The sequence below is a fragment of the Acinonyx jubatus genome, chromosome C1 (genome assembly GCF_027475565.1).
Source record: "Acinonyx jubatus isolate Ajub_Pintada_27869175 chromosome C1, VMU_Ajub_asm_v1.0, whole genome shotgun sequence".
Taxonomy (NCBI): domain Eukaryota; kingdom Metazoa; phylum Chordata; class Mammalia; order Carnivora; family Felidae; genus Acinonyx; species Acinonyx jubatus.
In genome coordinates this window covers 102,045,162-102,062,564 of record NC_069381.1, presented here as the reverse complement: position 1 = coordinate 102,062,564, position 17,403 = coordinate 102,045,162, and the positions used below count along the sequence as shown (strand labels likewise).

Genomic DNA, 17,403 nt, shown 5'->3' with positions numbered 1-17,403 from the left:
AGAGGCTTGCAAGATCATAGAACACATCTTATGACAGCAGAGTTGCGACTCAGGGGGCATCTGTCCAAGAGCAAGGTGCTCAGCCCACAGGGGCCTGCGGAGTCCAACTGGAAAAAGCCTCTGAGATCCATTTTTTCTCCTAGAAAAGAAGCAGTGCCTCTCACGGTTTTATAAACATAGCTATTAACATTTAACAGTTTATATTACACCCAGACTGCAAAAGCCAAGGGACTTATTTTACAGCAAGTAGGATTTCAACCTCATGTATCTGCTCTCATTTTCTCTTCCTCTCCCCTTTAAAGGTTCATCACTGAGGAAGGTAGTACAGTGAACACACTGTGGATTGTAGGCCCCTGCAGACTCCTTTCCAAATTCCCTCCCTCCAGTGCCAGATAAGGTCAGAATTTCTACTACCAGTGTTTCATTACTGTGGTTAAAGTATCTTAGTGCTTAAGTGCTAATAACACTTTTATGAAGAATCATAGTAGGAATGAATTTCAGATTTCTTCCTAGTAGCAAATTTTCCCAGCAGAGAGAAAAACAGGAGAACAAGGGCAGTGGGCACCCCGCTGGTGTCTTGAAGGATTGCTTTCATGATGTGCAGATGAAGAAAACAGTGAGGTTCAAGGGGCTGCCAAAAACAGGATTCCCACTCCCTAATCCTCCGTTGACCCTAGAAGGCCCTGTAGTCGATCCATGGATTGAACAGTAAGCAGAATGTATAAATGATAGATACGTAAATAGAACAGGATCAATAGTTTCTCTTCTCATTGGTTACTTGATGGCAGCAATGAGTATGATCTATAGGTTTTTTTTTTATCTTCTTTCATTTGGAAAAGAGAAAAATTTTATTCAACAATATCTGTTGAGCACCTAGCTTGGGCTGGGCACTATGTCAGGTTTTAGGAATGCAATTCTACAAAACGTGTGAGTCCCATCTTTTGGGGCTTCCATTCTGGTAGGGAAGACACCCTAACACAAGGAAACAAACAAAATAATTATGAATTGTGATAAGCGCCAAGGAGGAAACAGATAAGATGCTAACAAAGGTGGAGGAGGGATGTTCCTCAGGATGGGCAGAAAATCCTCTCTGAGGAGGTAATAATGAGGTTGAGATCTGACAGGTGAGACAAAGCCAGCCACTGATGAGCAGAAGAACCCGAATTTCTTCCGGGAAACCCCACAATACAACCGTCCCTGACTTCAGTCTGGGCCAACATTCTTGAAAGACACAGAATTCAAGCAGCATCTAAATAGCACCTAAAACACCACCACTTGGCAATGACTATTACGAAACATACATCCTTTTTCAGTAAAAGCCCCAAAGGACAGAAAAGTCTCTTTACTCAAAAGAAGGGAAGTCTTAATTAAAACAACTAAATAGCATATGTCAACGTTCTGCAAAGCCCTATTTGATGTTGCAACTGTTATTTCCAGGACTGATTCTTATAACATGCCTGGGGCCTTGTAAATTGGGCCCATTCCCTCGAGTCCAGGCTGGTGGGCAGAAGACTGTGTGCAGAGAGCCAGCAGCATGTGGTCCAGAGGAGCCTTGGCATCAGAGGAGTCAGAACAACGCAACATCGAGCACACGGAGAGGGGGGCAGTGAGGAAGGAGGGAGAGTGCATCAGTACGGAAGCCAGGCCACAGGAGTGGTGCAAGATGCCAGGCAGGCACCACGGGGGACATCTGTCAGCTGGCAGCAGGGTAACAGCTGCATCCCAGGGGCTGGGGTACTAGGCGGGCAATGCATCAGGCCAGGGTCTTGAACAGAGTACAAGGTGGGTGCCCATTATCAGAATTACAGTGAGGTGCTGCTAAGGACAGTTATTGATGGTGACACACAAGACTTACTAGATGCCTTCAAAGTCAGAAATCTGAGGAATAACCAATAGTGAGACTCCCAGGCCCGCCATCAAGCATGGTGTTGGGTGGGAAGATGATTTTGGCATGGTACCTCGTTGGCACCTCTTCAACTACACGGAAGGCTGATGCAGCCCTGGGAAATCATGGCCAGGAAACAAGGCTTAAGTCCCCTCTGTCCCTTTAACCTAGCTGATTTGCCAAGACTCTGACTCAAGGCCCTATGGATGGGCCACAATTACTTGCTAACAAGGGTTTCCTCTGAGAGAAACTGAGAGCCTTGCATGAACCCATTCAGGAGAGCTCTTGCCCTGGGCTCCGCAGCCTGGCCAAGCTCAATCCCCCAAGGAACCAGCTTCGGGTCAAACAGCAGCCCAAATCGGGAAGGGAATCCGGTGGGGTGGAAAGTCTGTGTAGGCCTCCCTGGGGCTTTTCTCAAGTGGACCGAAATATAACCTGGAGGGGTGTAAGCTTACAAAGGTTTGAAGCAAAGTTATACATTTGACAACCAATGTAAAAACCTGTGTAGGGCGTCATTAGCTGGGAAAAGTCTGTTTAAAGAAAAATCCCCAGGGGCACCTGGGTGGCTCAGCTGGTTGAGTATCCGACTCTTTGATTTCAGCTCAAGTCTTGATCTCATGGTTTGTGCGTTCCAGCCCTGCACTGGGCTCCACGCTGACAGTGCAGAGAGCCTGCTTGGGATTCTCTCTCTCCCTCTCTCTGCCCCTCCCCTGCTTGCTCTCTCTCTCACACACACAAAATAAATAAACTTTAAGAAAAATAAAATAAAATTAAAAATAAAAAAAATCCCCAAGTTTGTTTGTAAAACAAACCTAGAATTGTTAAGTGCTGTTTTCCAGGCTCTGTGCTAAGAGAGTTTCTGAATTATCATCTCATCCTTGTAATAGTAATAATCCTGAGGTTGTTTGCCCATCCCCACCCCCCCATCACAGATAAGGAAACAGAAAGATCCAGTAACCTACACAGCTGGCAGGTGTAGAAGTGAGATTCAACCACTCATCTCTTTGTCTACAGCTGCTTCTCCTAAGTGCTTCTCCTATAGTCTTCTGTAAAAAGGCAAGATACAAAACTGTACCCACACCACGATTACGTGTAAAGTAGGTACTTGAAAGGACAAAGGAACTTAAAAGGACAAAGATCTGAAAGAAACAAACAAAAATGAAGGCAGTTGTGCCGGTAGGGTGGATCTGTGGGGGGGCTTTAGTTCTCCTTATTTCTAAACTATTTTAATGTTATCGTGTTATTTTTGCAATTAAAAAATTTAAAATATATTTATATTCAACCTTTGGGCTAAATTTGGTGTTCCCTTGGGGTGACTGCCAGGAGCCGCCTCTCTTCATTTCCGCAGTACTCATGCCTGGGAAAATCTGTCTTTATTTGGGCTCTGAGCGCCACCCTTAAATGGAATAAGGTTAGCAGGAGGCACCCACCCCAAGGTCAGGGCTGCCGACTGCGTGACAGGGGATGGTCTGGTAGCCGCGCCTGGTTATGGCCGAGCATTGGAGTGAGTGTGGGGGCTCCACCCACACCCACGAGCTCTTGCGCCCCCTGTGGGGGCTTGACCGGCACCCAGGAGCGCTGGCGCCCCCTCAGTGCAGTGGGTGTGGTCAGGGCCATGGGCAGGCGCTGTTTGGGCGGCTTGGGAGCGTATCACTAGGAGGGCCCGCAGGTGCTCAGACCTAGTAGGAGAGGAGAATGCTGCCATATTCCAAGGGAGGAGCTGGGTGTGCTAAGCGAGAGGAAAATGGCAGTGCAGGCCGTCAGGGCAAGGCAAGGACCCCCGGAGTGGGAAAGAGCAGGAAAAGCTTCTCAGAGTGAGTACCACTTGAAACGGCTGTGAAAGATGATTAAGGCCATATGTTCCAGGAACTACGAGGATCCAGAAGGGGAAGATGAGGCCAGGAGGTGGGAAGGGCACTTGTGGAGATTGGTTGAGAGCGTACCTTTCACTGTGTAGGCAATGAGGAGCTACCGAGTTTCTTGGGGCATCTGGAGAGTGGGGTGATCAGCGCTGTACTTGAGGTTGACTAGACGAAGCAGCTTGTCAACAGACTGCAGAGGGGAGCCCCTGGAGGCTGGGAGGCTCCCTTTTGAACCAGGGAGGAAGTGAGACAACATAGAGCCTCAGGCTATGGGTACTTGGTGGCTGGTTAGGTACAGGGTGGGGATAGTGGTAGGAGAAGGAAGTCCGGGATAATGAAGGGGTTTCAGGTCGGTGTGATCATTTATTCATTTATTTCAACAAAATTCACTCTGTTCACTTAGTTAACACAGATATAATGTGGGCCTGCTCTGTGCCTCACATAGTGCCAGGACCTGGGCACCCAGAGAGGAAAATCTGTGGTAAGACAGTGATTATCATGCAGCAGAGGGGTAATGGGTATTTTAGACCCCTTTTTTCGTATCACTTCAGATCTTCTCAGCCTCACCTGCCTCTTGTTCCCAGCTGTGGGTGTGGCCCAACTTCACACAGGCGCATCTGACCCCTCCCCAGGTTTCCTTTTCTGACACAGTGGCAGAACTCTGCTCAGCACCCAGCCCAACAAATGAACCACCAAGAACTGTTGAGTAGTCCGTGCAATAAAGGGCAAACCTCTGACCAGGAGGGGACAGAAGCCCTCCCTCCACCCCTACCCCCACCCTGCTAGTGGTTCCGAGACCTGGCTCTTCTTTTTTTAACGTTTCATTTTTATTTTTGAGAGGGGGGTGAGGGGCAGAGAGAGGGGGATAGAGGATCCGAAGTGGACTCTACATTGACAGCAGTGAGCTGATGCAGGGCTCGAAGTCATGAACCACGAGATTATGACCTCAGCCACAGTTGAAGCTCAACCAACTGAGCCACCCAGGCACCTCCCAAGACCTGGTTCTTAGGGCTTTTCCAGGATATAGTACTTTAGATTGAACAACCGGTCCCACTTAAGAGTGCCCAGCTTGATGATACATCTATCTACCTATTGGCCCTACCTCCTTCCATGCTTGTCTCCCCCTCATTTCCCGCTCTTGCTACTAGAACTGTATGCCTTAACAAAGTGTTAGCACATCAGTCTCTGCCTCAGACTTTGCTCCCTGAGGAATCCAGATTGAACCAATGATTCTTACTTGAACTCTAGCTGTCCTCACTCTACCCAAACTTATATAGCATTCGACCAAGTCTGGAACATCTAGGTTAGTAGCAATACTTCACTTCTAGAACAAGTACAGTGTAGGAGTGTAGGTCAAGAATTTTGTCTTTTCTGTTCAGCATTTATAGGGATTCCCGTAGTTTCTTGTGTGTTAGTCTTTTTAAAAAAAATGTTTTAACATTTATTTATTTATCATTGAGAGACAGAGTATGAGTAGGAAAGGGGCAGAGAGAGAGGGAGACACAGAATCCAAAGCAGGCTCCAGGCTCTAGGCTCTGAGTTGTCAGCACAGAGTCTGACACAGGGCTCAAACCCACAAACCATGAGATCATGACCTGAGCCGAAGTCGGATGCTTAACTGACTGAGCCACCCTGGTGCCCCTCTTGTGTGTTAGTCTTACCTGCCTGGATAGATCTTACCTCCAAGACCCTGTGCCTCACAGCATTTAGACAATGTTGGTCAGGCAGAAGATGCCAGAAAACATTTCCAAATTGAATTGAAGTTGTTCTCTTTAATTTTCCTGGATTCCACATTTTTGTCCACTGCCTCACTTTATCTGTAAACTAGTTTCCAAAAGGGCATTTCCTTCCTCTCCTTGTACTGCTTGTGCATGGTAAGATACCACTGATGGAAACTTCCATTTAGTGTGAAAGTGACCACGCTCCAACAGATACAGTGGTTTATCCAAAGAGTTCCCCTTTCCCAAGCAGTGGCTTTAAAGGCTCTGCCTACAAATATCCAAGCTGGTTGCTGCTATTATGCTGCTATGTCCCTCTTTACAGGGCAACCCCACTCTCCCATCCACCCCTACCAACAAATCATGACAACCTCCTAGCTTTGTTCAAGTTTTTGGTAGGAAAGGAAGTTAAAGTGTAGGAAGTGTAAGTCTCCTCCCCAGTTAATTGACGACATCACTGTCATTAACTTGTCCTTCTTCCTCCCCATGCCTAAAATACTCTGAAGATTTGGGGAAAATAAAAAAAATTGTGCACACGCACTCGCGCGCGCGCGCGCACACACACACACACACACACACACACACACACACACACACACACACGTCAGGGTTCCTATCTTAATATTTATAGCAGCCCTTAACCCAAAGGGCTTTCTGGGAGTGGGAGGCAGCCAAAGCGATGGTGGTCTTTCTCTCAGCCTCCTGTGTCAGGCTCAGGCAGGAGACCAGGAGAGGAGGTGTTGAGTTCGGGACAGCCAGGACACTTTAGCTGGTTAGAGAGAGTGAAACACACCCTCTGACAGCTGAGGCTAGGAGCTGTCAAGGCATGGATAGAGCTGCTTGTGTGGCAGCTAAGCTTTCAAAGGGAAACACGTCTGGCTTTCCAAACACTCACCCTTTCTGTTTCCTTTTCTTGGCACCCACTTAGACCCTACCATTCCAAGCCCCCTGCTCATTCCTTCCAACACTTTCTGTCCCCCCTGCTGACTTTCCCTGCCCACCAGCAGAGCAGTGGGCCATGGGCAGTTGGGTTCATACTCATGGCTCGTCTTCCCAACTAAATCCTGAGACGTCAGAGAGTATATATGGTATTTCTTTTCTGTCACCATCTATCCCTAGCACATGCATCACAGGATTTTAAAACAGAAAGGAGCCTCTAGCAATCAAATTCAAGTCTTACTTTCCAGGAAACAGAGCCCTAGAGAATGAAGAGTTCTAGAACTTCAGTGCTGAGCAGTCACTCAGCCCAACCTAATTGCTGCTGTGCTCTCTCCCCTGCTGGCCAGTGGTCATCCGGTTTCTTCTGAGCACTTCCACTGGCAAAACAGAAGAGTGGGTGGGAGTAGTCAGCCTGGTTTCACAGATCTGGGGTCCGAGCCTAGTTTTCTACTTCCATATAACCTTTTGAGCTCTTGTTCCTCATCTCTGAAATGGGGTGATAGTATCTAACTCATAGGATTGCTGTGAAAAGTAAGCAAATGATTGCTTAATAAATGTTAGCTGTTATAATGCCATTTCCCCAGACAATCCAGCCTATCTTCAGATAGCTCTGTTACCAACTTCTAAGTTTTCTCTTAGTTGAAATCGGTACCCATGGAGTTTCCATCTTGTATGAGCTGCCCTAAGTCATCAAGTGAGTTAGAGTTTAGTGGCAGAGTTGGCACTAGATCAGGCCAGACTGTCTCTGAAATACATGCTGCATGAATGAAAAAAAAAAAAAAAGCAATTTGTCATGACAAACTGCTGTTATAAGTATTCCCATAGAAGCTAAGACAACAAAGTGATTTCCACTAGCCCCAGAGATAGGTAGTGATAGAACCAGTTAAAATCACCTGTGTCCTCTCTAGTCTGGTGCTCTACTCCACCACAGGTATGACTTTGAAGAGGTTCTCTCTGCCCCTTCCATCTTCACAGGTCAGAGAGGGAGGTATTTGCAGATGCGGACAGATAGCAGTCCACCATGAGATCCCACCCATCTCCCCTGCACACACTTGCTCATGCTAACAAGTTGGTTAAAGGACAGGAAGTTGGCCTGCAAGTATATTGGAAAGACAAGATTAGTCTTTCAGTTCCGTAGGGGGTCTTGCATTAAAACTGCAAAACATTCCACATCCAAAGAGTCTATTCTATAGAGGTAATGGCCCAAAGCATGGGGTACGCCACTGGGAACATCCTGGGGAGTCGAGGGCAGGATGAACACCCTGAGAATCTGAGAAGACTGCCAGAAGGTTGTCTGGAAAAGCCTTTACCAATTCTATGGCAATGGGGTGGATTGAGCACAGACTGAACCTCACACTTTCATTCCACATCACATATAATAGATAGAACATTTAAAAATCAATACATACATAAATCACTAGAAAGAGAAGTCTTCATGGACCAGAAATAAAGTTGTTGCACTAAAAAGGGAGAAGAAAATATATGGAAAGAACCTACAGTCACAGGCAAAGGCTAGAGTGGAGCCTCATGATCCAGGGGAGGAGGAAATACATAAACATCATCAAAACCACAGCTTTAATGCCCAAGCAAGGATAAAGGCCAGTGTTCTTGTTGGTAGCTCCATTATTGGCAGTGGGTCTGAATCAGAATTCCTGAGTAAGATGATATGTAAAAGAGGAAGTTAGAATAACTCTCCCCTCCCTCCTGGAACTGCATGCCAAAATGAGGTACTACCAGGGGCTAAGGAAGAAAAGTCACCTGCATAATACCCAGGCATAAACCTTTATGATGAGTTCAGAGCTTAGTATGACTCTATTTTCTCAGAGCCCAAGTCTTGAGCCAAGCCTCAAACAAAATATGTGCTTTGGTGCTTTGCACTGAAATTGTAAAACTGCTCCACAGGGAGGTCATCATAGTACAGGAGTACATATGAGACAAAATGTCATGGAACGGGTAATGAAAAATTGATTGTGGTGATGGACATACAACCATGTGAATATTCTAAAAGCGACTGAATTATACACTTCAATAGGTGAATTGTATGGTAGATAGGTTATACTGCAAAAAAGCTGTTAAAAATTTCATCGAAGACAAGCTCGCAATTCTTAATAAAGCATTTGAGGAAAGGCAGGATAATGATATAGTCATTATATCCAATAAATTGAAAGAAACACGTCTGAGAAAAGAGAAATAACAGAGTACTCTGAAAAAGACTTAAAACATGCATGTTTAAAATCCTCAAAGGAATAAAGGATAGAGCAGCATCCACAGAAGAAATACAGGATTCACAAAACAAGAATGTGTAAATATGAAAAAAAGTATATATCTTAAAAATGAAAAATAGAGCACTGAAATTTAAAAAAAAAGGTCCAAGTTATAGATTGGACAGAGCTGAAGAGGGAATTAGTGGATTGGGAAATAGAAGTGATAAAATTTCTTAGAATTTCAGCACAATGTATTAAAAAATAGAAAATATAAAAAGGAAATTAAAACACATGGAGGCAGTCCAATATAGTCTAATAAAACAGTTTCAGGAGAGACTGACAGTTTCAGGAAAGAATGACAAAGACACAAAAATTGAAGACAGAATGGTAGATATTTCTAGAACTGAAGGAAGAAATAAATATTCGGCTTTATAAAGCTCATTAAGTGTTAAATATGATAAATCTCCAAACTCCACATTATAGTAAACTATAAAACATAAAAATAATGAAAAATCCCAGAATTTATGGTAGAGATAGATTAACTACAAAAGAACACCAGTGGACTTCTCATCAGCAACAACAGAAATTCTCTGGTGTAATGTAAAGGAAGGAATCCAAAAATTTAGGGAAATAGGAATGTCAGCATGTATTTATCATATAGACCCCACTCATTCACTCCTTACCTTTGTCTCTGAAAAGGGTTCCAAGACATTTCTCTTTGCCACCATCTTGAGAAATGCATGCCTTTTAGAGTAAAAACATGACATGACTCTGGATAACTGATGTAATTCTATAGCAAGATAGAGAAAACTCTCTTTTCCACATGAAAGTTACTTGATGGTGGTGTTTCCTTGTAGAAATAAAATCATTTTTCAGATGAACAGCTGCATACTAAGTGCCAGGGTATGTATTGATCTACAATGTCGAAAAGTCTGTCTGGAACTAAATGTAGCCTCTACCTGACTTGGTTTATGAGAGTCCGCTACTATGCTCCATGATCGGTCTTCTACGTAAGACAAACAAATAATGTAAATGGGAGTATAGTGAAGATTATCCTCTTTGCCTCTTTCCAGGCTTTATTAGTTCTAATCTCTGTGATTCCACGATAAACAGGGTGCTTTGATCCACCATTTCGGTAGGGTAGCTCCACGGATTCCACTTTCTTCCTACCATGATAGTCCTCACTCTATAGGTCAGGAGGAAACATACAGATTTTTTAGTCATTGAGTATATTTATTCCCAATATATACTCAGGAACATGGGGGGAAAATGGGGTATATTTGTGATCTACTGGGACTACTGTGATATGGACAAAGCCCCAAATTCCATGTATTTCCTTTTTACCATCTCGGTCAAGCCACCTACCTTGATACCCTCAATTAAAAAAATGTCTCTATGGCATGACACCCTCCCCCAAGGCCTCCACTCTGGCTTATGTGTTAGAGTGGTGTTGTGGGTCCTCAGGGTTTAGCTCAGATCCAGTGTTCAATAATCTCTGAAAATGTTTGGGTATTTGCTTCCCCCACAGTGTATAGTTAGTTACGTGGGCAATGGCTACAGGAAGGCTGCTTAGGGAAGGCTAGAAAGATTTGTAGTACATACCTGTGATAATACCTCAGGGCACTTTCTCAAGGGTTTTCAGTCTTCCTTTCATTCAGTGAGCTCTGGGTCTTTGAGTTGATGCTGATCTAGATTCTCTACTGCAGTGACTCAAGTCAGGCTTATATTTTCCAGACCTAGAGTTCCTTTGGTTATACAGGTCAAGAAGGAATGTATTGAGCTGCTCCTCTATGTTGTTCCTAGGGATCCATCATCAGCTTAACACTTACAATGATTCCTGTGGGTCAGGAATTATAGGATTATACTCTGGGCTTGATACCCCTTATGGTAACCATGCCCACTCTGCCTTTGATGGCTAAGTGCTATGTTGCCTCTTCTACTTCAGAATCCCATCATCTTCTATGAACTCAGGGAGCATGTTTCAATCGCAGCATCTCCCATCTTTAGTCCTAGCTTAAAATAAGCTGGTTTTATGGGGGGTGGGAGGGAGGGCAGGGTGGGTGATGGGTATTGAGGAGGGCACTTTTTGGGATGAGCACTGGGTGTTGTATGGAAACCAATTTGACAATAAATTTCATATATTGAAAAGAAAATAAGCTGGTTTATAGATGGATCTGCACAATATGCTGGCACCAGCAGTAAGGGGACTCCTGTCATGTTACAGCTCTATTTACAGGCTGGAAGGGGTGGCCCTAAGGACTACAGAGGAGAGAAATCCTTCCATTGTACAGAGCTTTAAGTGGTATTTGGTCTGAAAGGAGAGATGACCTGAGATCTGGATCTAAGCCAATTCATGGACAATGACTAATGGTTTGGAAAAATAGTCAAAGACTTGGAAGGGATATGTGACAAAGCATTTTTGGGAAAGAGGCACATGAATGGGCAAATCATAATGGGTCCAGGATGTGAAAATGTTTGTTCCATGAGAATGTTCTCACAAAGATGTCCACCGTGCAGGTATCTTGCTCTATGAATGTCAGCCAGCCTCTTTCCCAGTCACCTCAGTCTTTAATCAGTGAGGTTATGAACATCATCACAATGGCAGGGTTACAATTATAGATAGGCTACAATATGCATTTTCCTTCGCAGAGGCTGACCTGGCCACCATCGCTGCTGAGTATCTAACTTCCCAGAAGCAGTGACTAACCTTGAACCCCCGATATGGTATCATGACCTAGAGGTACAAAACTGTCACCTGCCTGGAAGGGTGACTACATTAAATCCTTTTATTGTGGAGTGAACGGTAACTTGGTTCTCACTGAAATAGATGTTTTTATCTGGATATGCATTTTTGTCTTTGTGTACCATGATGTAGGAACACCATTTAAGGGCTTAATGAATGCCTGATTCAGCGTCATGAACTCTTATATGAAGTTGTTTCTAGCATTATGGTAACGCTAGTTTGTGCAACCCCGCCCCCTCAATGGTGGTTTAACACAATCTATATTTCTTGATCATGTAATTGTCCAATGTACATGTTTCATATGGTTGGGTGTCGAGCATTCCTTTATGTGGTGTTTAGGGGCCATCTTGTGGCTCCACTATTCCCTAGAAACTCAGAGTTTTCAACATTCAGATGGCAGACAGGAGAAGAAAATGTGGATATTCCCCATTAGCTTCTTAAAAGTCCCAGCTTGGAAGTGACACACATCATTTCTACTCACATTCCATTGGTGGTAGCGAGTTATATGGATGTAAGGGATGCTAGGAAATGTAGTCTACCCCCATATCAATTGTATATTATATGAATATTGGATAGACAGCTAGCCATCTAGGTCTAATGTTATCAGCCTGCTAAGGAGGTAGACTGGTCATTAAATATTACTGCACACCTGTCTTATACTTACACTCTTAGTACACACACACACCTCCAAAATCCCACTCAGTCACTATATCCAGCTCAAAGACCAGGATCTCTGGGTGATATACAGTTATCTCTAGCAAGTCTAGATGTAGCCCCCTGTGGTCCAGAGACCTATGAACACAAAGATAAGTATCATCTCTCCACTAACCACCAGTCAAAACACGATATGGAGGTAGGAACAGGAAAGCCATAATAAAATTCCATTCAGAAAAAGGAATAATGGGAGCTACAAGGCAGTCACTTGTCCGCAGCAACGATAAAATCTTTCTGGATAGACACAGTGAAGACTGTTTGTTCCAGTGTGAGGGTGAAATTCTCTGACTAGACCTTAATCCTGATCTCTGAAGGAATTTCCTTGTCCACTGTTCTCTCTGGTGCCAGACTATACCGTTGGAATATGGGTCCATGCCCAATTTCCCCCATGGCCTTCTCTGAAGTGAGCTTTGCTGACTTGGCCATCCTTGGGACTATATAATTCACAGCCTGCTTCCAGCCAATGCAAATTTAAAGGCCTGAGAAATGTTTTATATTACAAGGTGTTTTTGGTGGGGGGGGGCAGGGTTGTTTTGTTTTTGTTTCTGCTTTTCGAATCAGGATCATGATTTCTCTGACAACAGAGCTCTCTCAAAACCAGTGGGCTACTAGGGGCACCTGGGTGGCTCAGTTGGTTAAGCGTCTGACTCTTGATTTCAACTCAGGTTGTGATCTCACAGTGTGTGAATTCCAGCCCTGTGTCAGGCTCTGTGCTGACAGTGTGGAGCCTGCTTGGGATTCTGTCTCTCCCTCTCTCTGCTCCTCCACCACTCACTTTCTGTCTCTCTCTCAAAACAAATAAGTAAATTAAAAAACAACAACAACAACAACAACCCAGTAGGCTTCTAATCTGTTTGCTTCCAGTCAATTTCATAACCCTAACCCTAACCCTAACCCTGTAGGCATACCCAGAAATCTTTCCTAGACATAAGTCTCAATATTGCCTCATTTCTTTGCTTTCTCAGCCTCATGCCTCTGTCAACTCATTGGAGGCTACTCTGAGGCTGTCTGAAGCACAAGCTTGAATATGGAGGTTGAAGCTGGTCTTTTTCATAGACTGAGTCCCTCTATGTAACTGTGAAATCTTAATGGACCTTTGTTGCATACACCAATTTTATGTCTTACCTCCCATTGTTTGGGACTCAGATGATTTGACTTTTTCCTATCCCACAAGGTCTCATGTCTCTACAATCCCTATCACCTTTCATTTCTACTTCATTAATAGATCACTAAACCCAAATCATTTCAGTGTCTGCTTGTGAGGAACTTGACCTAAGATCCTTGTATATGTCTGTCTCCCTTTTAGGATATAAATTCTACCATGGTGAAGGCTGTTATGCTCATTATTGTATCTCAGTGCTTAGACCAGTGTCTGGCACAAACCTTAAGGTGCTAAATAAATATCTATTGGTTGGGGGAATGGAATAGGTGCAACTAAACATTTATTTAGGAAATGAATGAAATAAATTTAGTGCTCTCCTTGAAAGGTGTTTTGGTAAACGTATCTTCTTTCATTTCATTATACTCAGTGATGTTTTACAGCCCGGTAATGCAACCCTTGTGGATTGGCACTTTGGAAGTCTGCCTGGTTGGCCGGTGCCCAGCTCTCACCGAATGAATGGACGTGGTGTGTGCCTACAGCTAGGAGGAGAGCACAGGACACACAATGGGGGGAGTGAGGTAAAGCAGGGCTTGCCTACTAGGTGCAGTTGAGCTGGGGCAGCCCTACCACTGGCGATCAGCAGGGACAAGGAGCTCTGCCATCTGCCACCACCCCTCTATACAAGTAGCCACACTTCCTTTTGGCCAACCAAGGAAACCTTTCCTTGTAGAGATGTGTGAGAGGAAGGATTACGGCAGTTTTAGGTGTTTCCCCCTGATAAGACAGACTCCGGGGCCTGATGCCTGGTCCTATTGTTAAACCATCGCTTCTTTAGAACTTTGCAGAGGGTGAAACACGGTTGGGTGCAGTCAAAACTGGCTAAAAATAAGCCCTGAAACAGACAGTGTCTGTCAGAAGCAGGTGCGCTGGGAAAGAGGAGTCTGACTTCTGAAAAGGAGCACCTCATAGGGCCTTTGCAAGGGGAGAGTGAGCACCCGGTGGCAGTGGTGAAGTCTGTTTTCCTGTCCCAAGCCCCCTGAAGGAAGGCTATCCAAGCCTTCCATTCCGCCCCCCACGTCTAATACCACCACATACCACACCCCCATCATGGCTGTCCCCATTGCTTTACCACCTCCTGCCCAATATAGATTCACCGAGTCACCACCTTCTGACTCAAGGATTATAGAGTCTCAAAATAAATCGTACTGAACAACTGCTGTAACCAGAAACAGATTGAGTGTAAATTCCAAGGCCCTGGGACCGGGTTCCTCTTCCCTCATGCTTAAGCCCCTGCCATGCGCCACTGTCGGCACCTGACCAGGAAGCAAATAGAGAAAGCAAGTCTTTCTGACCTTGTGCTCCATTTTTACATCAAGAAGAAGTTGGCCAAGTCTAGGCCAATGCATTTAAAGCCCTCTCTGGTATGAAACTCTTCAAATACAATGTCCTGTCAGCTCACATATAGAACTGGCCAAACCGAGCAATCCTGACTGAATTGTGGAGCAGGGAGAGAGGTGTGGCTGAGCCTTGTCCACTTTGCCCCTCCTCTGTCTCTCCCTCCTGTGGGTCTGGACAAGCTAGAAGAATTCCTTCTGTCATATTCAGGGAAGAATAGTGTAAGCACAGAGAGCTCCAGCAGGAAGGGACACATCGAACCGAGCCAGAACCTGGAACTCAATCCTACCTCATGTCAGTATTGTACTAAGGAGGCTGGGTGAAACTGAGTTAAACCTGTATATGTATGTCGGGGTGCAGATGAGGGGCATCAGGTGGCCTCAGCTGAGAGGAGAGAGGCCTTGAGGCACGATTCAGGCCAGGCCAGAGACTATGAGCAGATTGTCTTGGTCCAAGCAGAACTACACTGCTTACAATGTTAACATCTGCAGATGACAGTGGAGAGGAAATCACGAAGGATCCAGTTAGTGGGCAGCTTTGAAGGTCAGAATGGGAAGAAGCCTGGATTTGATCCAACAGGCAACAGGGAACCACTGTAACTTTCTGAGCAGAGGAATATCTCATAAAAGAGACCCCAGAAGAATAGTGGACACGCTCTCATAAGATCAGCCCTAAAGAGGCACGTGTCTGGACTATAAAAACTTTTAGTAAGCATTTCATGATGTCTCTTGCACTCTCCCCTTCCCTTCCGTCATCTCTGCCTCACCTAAGTTTAGATGCCCAGTCATTCCCCCTAGGCCCTCGCTCAGCCTCCTGCTGGTGCCCACTGTCCGACCCCCCATGAGTCCGTCCTCCGTTCTGACATTGTGGTGGTCTCCCTGAAACACACACCGGCACAGCCACTGCCTCCTTCAGCTCCTGCAAGGGATCCTCACTGAATAAAGTCCAGCCTCCTAAACCTGGCTTTCAGAGTCCTCCACGATGACGCTACAGCCTCCATCTCCAGCGCCTGCACCCATGGTTCCCCCCTGCTCTGCCCCCCCCGCCCCACTCCCTGGCTGGTGCCCACCACACCCCCCACCTATTCTCCTTCCCGTCTCCAGCACCCCTTACCTTCTCCCAGAAGCATCTGTCAAAGACCTCTTACTCTTTAAGGCCTGGTTCTAATCTCGTGCCTCTCCCAAACCCTTTTAAGATCCTCTGAAATAGTCTCTCAAGGCACTGTGTTTGTATATCTAGTGTATCTGGTCTAGCACTTATCTGTCTGCCTAGTGTCAGGGTTATTTATAAATGTCTGTTTCTTCTATTATGCTGTACGTTCTAAGAAAGCAAAACAGAGTTAACAAAATATATAGTTGAATTTCTTGTATTGGCTAGCAGAGCTTATAAACTTTGGTGCGGGGTTACGTGGGGGTGGGCAGTGGTGGATAGTTCTACAGAAATCTTTAAAACTAAGAACCATCCTGAGCCCAGGACACTCTGAACTTTCAAGACCCACACACTTTCTAGCCCTGTTCTATGGTAAGTGAGGTCAGCACTAGATAAGAAATGCCGCGTTGGCCAAGAATCTCCCACACCCCTCCCAGCCCAGTGTTATGTCTAACAGTGGAGCCAGGCTGGCGATTTGGGGACAGGCATGGCGTCAATATCATAACACTGGGACATTACCTACCACGTGTCTTAAGTCCTTTTCCTCGCACTCTGGATCTATCATCTCATGCTGACATGTTGCTTAGTCTATGGAGACTCTGGGAGAACACAGGCACTTAGCAATGAGCAGAATGGTTATTTAAGAGAAATAATAGCCACCTGAGATAATTGATTGATTGTGTCTCCATGCAGGGTTCTGGACCAGAGACTGTAGGAGCCACAACCCTGATAGGTTGGGAATGATGGTTAAGTACAAGTCAGTCTGCAGCCACAGATAGTGTTCTTGAGCCACATGTGTTGAAACTTAACAAGCTTGTTTCAGAGAAACTTATGAACGGGAGAGAGAGGCTTCCAGGCTATTCCATAGGGGCCTATTAAACTCACAATGCAACTAACCATAGCACCTTACCATTACAGATCTCCAGCAGCCTTTAAAACCTGATTCCAGCAGAAAAAGTCACTCTGCATTCTAAAATAGAATGCGGTCTCTGCCGAGGGGAGCCCCAACATGGGCTCAGCGATCCTGTCTTGTGCATAGGGCCACCGCGGCAGCAGAAGTTCTGAGTTCCTAGTGTCCTCTGCCAGCATAAATGGCAGAAAGGGAGCGTCCCTGAAGCTGCTAGCGTCTGTAAGTGGGTGCCTAAGTGTCCCCAGCAGCAAGGAGAAGAGAGGACTTCATATGCTTCTTTTGGAGTGGGAATCCTTGGCTGGAACGAACACTTGTATAGAATAAATGTTCACGGAGAATGAGTCGTGAGCTGAGAAGAGCCTATATATACTAAATTAGATGGGCTGGAGAATATCAGAGGTGAAAAGACCACGTAAGGTCTGCATATCCACCCCCCACATTCTATAGAGGAGGAAGCTGACCCTGGAGAAGCCACATGATTTGCCTGTGGCAAAACAGAGCTGTGAATCCAGACCTTCTGTGGAGCAAGTCATTTCACTTGAGCTCAGTGTCTTCTACTAAGTCGGAACGACGCTCCCTCCCCCGCTCCGAGGGTTGTTAGGAGGGTCACATGAGGACCTGCTTAGGAAATCTTTACAAACTGCAAAATGCCATGCAAGTAGGAGCTACTTTTACTTCCTCTACTCCCAGCTGCCTCTTATTCTCCTTAAGCTCAGTACTACCATGAAGTGACATGGGAGCCAGGACGCACGGTGGCAGGATGCCCCACGCACAGCCCCCAA

At 45.4% G+C, this 17,403-nt stretch overlaps 1 long non-coding RNA gene across 14 annotated transcripts in view; it reads right to left on the bottom strand.

The window, feature by feature from the left end:
• The window catches only part of LOC113596804 (uncharacterized), a 102,780-nt gene that overhangs the window by 43,845 nt on the left and 41,532 nt on the right, over positions 1-17,403 (bottom strand). For 4 of the 14 annotated variants that reach the window (XR_008295221.1, XR_008295219.1, XR_008295216.1 and 1 more), the window contains one exon: positions 9,292-10,445. The exons of 7 other annotated variants lie outside the window; for them this stretch is intronic. This is a non-coding gene — a long non-coding RNA (uncharacterized LOC113596804). The remainder of the gene's footprint in view (positions 1-9,291; positions 10,446-17,403) is intronic. 3 more of the 14 variants (XR_008295218.1, XR_008295220.1, XR_008295222.1) reach the window with 3 other exon arrangements.